The 6,000-nt window shown below is 46.7% G+C and overlaps 1 protein-coding gene across 1 annotated transcript in view; it reads right to left on the reverse strand.

Annotated features, from left to right (window-relative positions):
- MAP3K20 (mitogen-activated protein kinase kinase kinase 20) overlaps positions 1-3,792 on the reverse strand; it is a 167,998-nt gene extending 164,206 nt beyond the window's left edge. The window contains exon 1 of the mRNA XM_052653665.1: positions 3,675-3,792. The gene's annotated coding sequence lies outside the window, so the exon portion shown is untranslated. The remainder of the gene's footprint in view (positions 1-3,674) is intronic.
- Positions 3,793-6,000: the final 2,208 nt, after the last annotated feature.

The raw sequence follows: 6,000 nt of genomic DNA on the forward strand, positions 1-6,000 counted from the left end.
TTACCAGAACCAGGCTCAAGCTCCTCAAATGTGGGTGCTCCCTCAGGAGGAGTACCCAGCACTGTGAAGAAGGTATATGAACAAACATACATCTTACAGCACTGATTTTTCTTTTTAAGATTTGGGGGAAGAAACATGCTTGGCATTTGTATTGGTTTGTTCAATAAGTCAAATAGTACAGAAAAGAATGCCAAGGTCACATAAATTTTTAAGATTAAATGCAAGATCTGAGAGAAAGTGCTTGCTTATACCAGAAGTATTTATGGTTATACCTACAGATCCCTGAAGGAATACATTCTTCCCCTAAATAGGGGAACTTTTCTACATTTTAGTAGAAAAGTTCAATCAGCAAAGATTTACTCCATAATCTTCAGGCAGCAACCCTTGCCTTCTCTTTTCAATTTTCTTCTTTGGAGGTCCAGAGATGAGTCCATAAAGAATGTTGGTCCCTGAAGGTAATCTGCGCTCAAAATTAGCTGTAAGAATGGTTCCAACATTGGTCTTCTAGGTCATAATCAACCACTATTCCTGTAGCTCTGAAATTCTTCAAATTTAAATGCACCAATTTTCAGATTCTCCTCCCCCTCCCCAAGAATATTACAAAGCTGTGTATAAATCGTGTATAAACCCAGAGGTATGCACAAAGCTGCTTTAGAAATCCTTATATGCAAAGCAAGAAAATAGTTATGAAAATCTGCTAGCCCTCCATGTACACATTAGTATAATCTGGAAATAGGGCAGGCTACCAAGGGCAAGCCTTAGCTGGGAACAGGTGAGACAGGCAGCTTTCTCTGAGTATAACTTGAGAATGTGGAAAACCCCTTCTCTACCACTTAGTGATGGCGGCTAAAGTTTCGGGCGCTGGTTGAAGCATTTCCATGTGCTGTCTCATATCCTTATGAAGCAGGGATTACTGTCCCCAATTTGCATGTGAGGAAATTGAGGATCAAGCATGTAAAAGTTGCCTAACTTAAAAATGACACAGCTGAGATTCAAATTCAGGTCTGAGTTCAAAGTCACAGCATTTTTTCCACCATATTTTCCCCATGCTATGATTCCGCCTTCTCCTTCTAACTTGTGTTTTTCTTTCCCTCCCTTTAAACAAACTCTTTTCTTACTCTAGTAATTATTAGATTGCTTACCATTTACCTAAAGTTCAACATGAGGCTTTAATTTCCTAGAAGCCATCGTGATGTTGGGATTAGGATGTCAAAGGCCTGGCTGCATTGTTCTCACAGCATCTTCTACTGTGGTGGGATTATTTAACTGCTATTAGGGCATAATCGATGGTTCAGCTGTCCATAGGATGGTCTGACACAAAAGCACCCACATATCAGTCAAACCAATCTAAGCTCGAGCATTATAGCTCTCTTTCCTTACCAGGTACAGTTTTCTGGTCACAGCTGGAACTCTGCTTATTTGTGTGTAGTGGGGCAAGGTTAATAGCCACACAAGAAGTAGCCTAAATGATCCCTGCAGTATACCAAAAGGTGCCCAAGCTATTTCTACTGCATTCAGATAGACAGGACACCCTCTCTGTCAATCTGTCCTGGGTCAAATAAAATGGAAAGTAAATGATGCAAATTAATTTTGATTTCCAACATCTCTGGATACATATATAAGGCTATCTTATTCCAAGAAGGATTATATCACCACAAACACTCTTCTCTGTTTTTTTTTTTTTTTTTAATCACTGATTCTCTTTCTTTTCTCTGAATCTAACAATTTCTAAAATCAACTATTTTCTTTCTCTTTCACTCCACACTAATAGTTTCACTCCATGTCTGACCCCTTTTCATAAAACATCACTGTAATTTCTCCAGTGTTTTCTCTGATGACCAGATTATTCACTCCATGCCCCTCTTAACTCCTGTTTATAATTTTGAAGCCCTATCAAAGTCAGTTTCACTGCTCTTTCCAGATAGGCACTCAGCCAATATATTGCCAATAACACTCACGCTTGTGCTAACTTAAAATACACAGTGTAGCCTGCCAAGTATCCTTATTTGGCAAGAAGGTCCCTTAGTTCCCAAGATCTTTGACCATCCATTTTTAGATCCAAATCCTCAGTGCTTAATATTTGGATATTTCTCTCTTTTTAATTTGTCCTTATGTGTTCCCTGAAAGAATAAGGAAAAGAGATCAATCATCTGTTTGCTTTCCTAGATAAGAAAAAAATGCCCTTTCCATTATGGTCATTTACTCTGGAATTATTACCACTAAAACTTTTGATATAAACAAAAATATTTTCCAGTTTAAAAAAACTCTCAAAATAACCTCCAAAAAGTTATAATAAAAATTAAATTGCGAAAGATTAAACAGTACACATTGCTCTAAAAGACTATGTTTATGTTAATTCCCTCTTTCCAAACAAACTAAATTCGCATTCATTTACAATCTCCCAAATCTCTCACTATTGTAGAGGAACAGAAAACAAAGAAAGGCTCCACAAATGACTAAAACTATAATTAAAATGAAGCCATTCCATATTTTTTGAAAGTCAAAAAACGACATGATATTTCATTGTGGAGATGGGCCTACTACAAAGAAGACATTAACTGTCTTGGATTTCTTGTTTACATTTTGTCTAAATATGTCTGTCGGTTTGGTTCCATGGAATCCTAGCTGTTCATTTCAACGGAGGGTCAGGAGAGCAAGGTTTCTCCTAGAACAGCTTTAAGGTTAAAATATGAATACACTTTAACAACCACCTTAGCTCAAAAATCATCGAATTAATTCTGTAAGTCGATTCTAATTCACTATCATTCATGAGAAGCTGCTTATTGTAATATCACTGGAATAGGACACTAAATGGTGTTGCTTTCATTATTAAAGAAAGTAACAAAAATAGTAATTAAGTTTCCCCATGAACAGTGCTTATGCAAGACCCAGAGGCGCATCAGAAACGAACATTTTCAGCACTCTAACAACGATTGCCCCGTTCAGTAAGCAACTCGATGTCCTCTGGTCAGTTTTGTGTTAAAAGTTTGTCTGCAAGCTGTCAGGAGCCAACGCGGCTTGGCGGCCGCCTCAGCCTTTACCCCCAGGCCTGGTGCACTTCCCCGGGCCCAGGAATCCGAGACGCCAGCGGGTCGGCAAAGGGGCCACCCTGGCGCCCGCGGAAGGCTCAGGGGCCCCTCGAGGTGCGGGAGGGCGCGGGCTCCACGCTCACGGCGCAGGGCTGGCGCGGTCGCCCTTGGCGGGATGCGAGCTCCTGGGCCGGCTGGCAGGAAAGCAGAAGTTAGTGGGCTCTCCTCGCCCGCGAACACCTCTGCCGGGAAGCGGCCTGCACCCTGCGCTGATTTGGGAGACTCGCGCCTCGCCTCGCGAGAGACGCTCGGGTCACCGCCGGCGAGGCCGGCGCTCTGGCGTCCGGGGAGGGAAAGCGGCGACCCGGAGGCGCCGCACGGCTGGCCGAGACGGCCGGAGACGCCCCGGCTGCGCCCCACTCTTCCGGGCGCCAACTTCTGCATCGGATCCGCGCGAACTTCCCGAGCCGCTCCCGGCTGCGCAAGGCCGCGGGAGCCCGGCACGCCGGCTCCGGATCGGGCGGGGGTCCTGCCGCGGGGGCCCGGACCGCGGCAGGGCCTGGGCCCGCGACGCCGGGACGAGTCGCGATCGCGATGGGCCTGCCCCCCGCCCTCTCCCCTGCGGCCTCCGGCCTGGTCCCTTACCTGGCTCCCAGGCCGGGCGCGAGCAAGAGCCGGGGGCGCCGAGGCCCCGCGCGCGGCGAGGGCAGGGACGGCTACCGGGGTTCGAGGGGACGGCTGCCCGCGGCGCGGCTCCCACGCTTCCGCCCGAGTCAGGAGTTGAACATTCCGCCTCTCCGCCCCGCGCCAATGAGGAAGACAGTCACGGCAACAGCACCACCTACCTCCGAGCGCGGAACCGCCGGGCCTCCCTGCAGGCGTCCCGCACGCCCGCCCGGCTGGCCGCCCCGCAGACGCGCCAGACAGCCAGGCGGGGGAGGGCGCTCCGGCTCCCGGGCTGGCCCCCTAGGGCACCTTGCGTCCCGCGCCCTGGAACCCTGCCAGGCCGCCGCAGGCTTCACACGGCACCCCATACTGTGGGGGCGCGGGGAGAGGGGGTATGTCCCTGCGCCCCTTTGTGCCTTCACATCTTTGCACTCAACTCATCCTTATCCATAAACATTTACTATGAAAAAAGCGCTGGGATACAAAGACAAGGGAGGTTGCCTCGTGCGGGCCACAAGTTAATTATCCACTTGGGAAGAGGACCGACGTGTACAGATATTTCTAGGGAGATAGGGCTGAAAGCTGCTTCAATGAAATTATCAGTAGATAACCTGCGTAATTTTGAGGAGGGGCCCCTGGTCTGTTCCCCTGGTTGCTGACGTTAGCGAAGCCGATTTCAGATGAAACTAGAATGCATTCCAGGGGTGAGCAAAGGGTGGAAACCAGCACCGGGGAGAGAAGTTACGATCAGTGAGGAGGATGGTTCTATGAAGCAAACGGGAGACGAGATTCCAAAGACACGGTCAGCACAATCCAGGCTCACCGAGTTTGAGTTTTATCATCTATGGACACAGGGGAACTGGGGAAAGTTAAGACTCCAAGGAATGAAATAGCTTTTGTGGTTTTTTTTTTTTAATGGTGATTTCGAGAGAGAGCAGTCCCCAGGAGATGCAGGATGGGTTGCTAGGGCGAAACCGGGAAGCAGCATATGGTGACCACCTGGTTATGCGGTTATCAGGACTTGGCGCATACAGAATAGAATTAGAAAAGAAGAAACGGACTTGAGAGACATGTTTCAGGAAGAAGCCACAAGAACTGGTGATCCACTAGAAGTGAAAAGAAGAAAAAGTCAGAGATGATGCCAAGATTTCAGACGTGGGTGACTGGAAGAATGATGGTGTCATTGACAAAAATAGAGATAAGCAGACTAGGAGCTGGCTTTCTGTTGAGTTTGAGGTCATGGGAGGAAAAGCCGGTAGAGATGCCACAGTTGAAACGGGAAACCGATTCAGAAAAGTGGTTGGGAGGGAAATATAAAATTTCTAAACCATTCATATAGTTAAAAATATCAAAGTGGAGATATGAGTGAAAAAAAAACCCACTTTCTAGTCTGTGATTCAGATTAATTATTTGAATTTTCCCTTTGATTAAAAACTGGAAATTTTAGCATTGATAGATTCTATTTGGGGAACTGAAAACTGGGATTAGTGAAAACTGTCATGCTAAAAATGAAAAACAAAACTCTGGTATAGGTAATCAAAGAATTCCATAAACCATCTAACCATTAAAGGGAAAACTAAGGCTCTTTAGCACAGACCTAGGTACAGAGTGTGGAGAGGGCAATGGCAACCCACCCCAGTACTCTTTTTTGTTGTTGTTCAAATTTTATTTTATTTTTTATTTTATTTTTTTTTCACTTTACGATATTGTATTGGTTTTGCCATACATCAACATGAATCCGCTATGGGTGTATAGTTCCCAACCCTGAACCCCCCTCCCACCTCCCTCCCCATACCATCTCTCTGGGTCATTCCAGTGCATCAGCCCCAAGCATCCTGTATCCCACTCCAGTACTCTTGCCTAGTGAATCCCATGGATGGAGGAGCCTGGAAGGCTGCAGTCCATGGGGTCGCTGAGGGTCGGACACGACTGAGTGACCTCACTCTCACTTTCACTTTCCTGCATTGAAGAAGGAAATGGCACCCCACTCCAGGGCTCTTGCCTGGAGAATCCCAGGGACAGGGGAGCCTGGTGGGCTGCCGTCTATGAGGTCACACAGAGTCGGACACGACTGAAGCGACCTAGCAGCAGCAGCAGCAGGTATAGAGTGACTTCAGTTATTTTACCCCACCTTCAAAGGCACTAGATTGTAATGGAAAGGACACTGGTATGGGAACAGAGAACCTGACTTCTGGTTTTAGGCCTGCCAATTATCAGCTGGGGTATTTTGCTAGACAGGCCTCAGTTTTCTTCCCTGCAAAACAATACTGTCCATCAAATGTTAGCTGAAGTTTCCAGCTTTAAA

Source organism: Budorcas taxicolor, chromosome 2, assembly GCF_023091745.1.
Source record: "Budorcas taxicolor isolate Tak-1 chromosome 2, Takin1.1, whole genome shotgun sequence".
Classification (NCBI taxonomy): Eukaryota; Metazoa; Chordata; class Mammalia; order Artiodactyla; family Bovidae; genus Budorcas; species Budorcas taxicolor.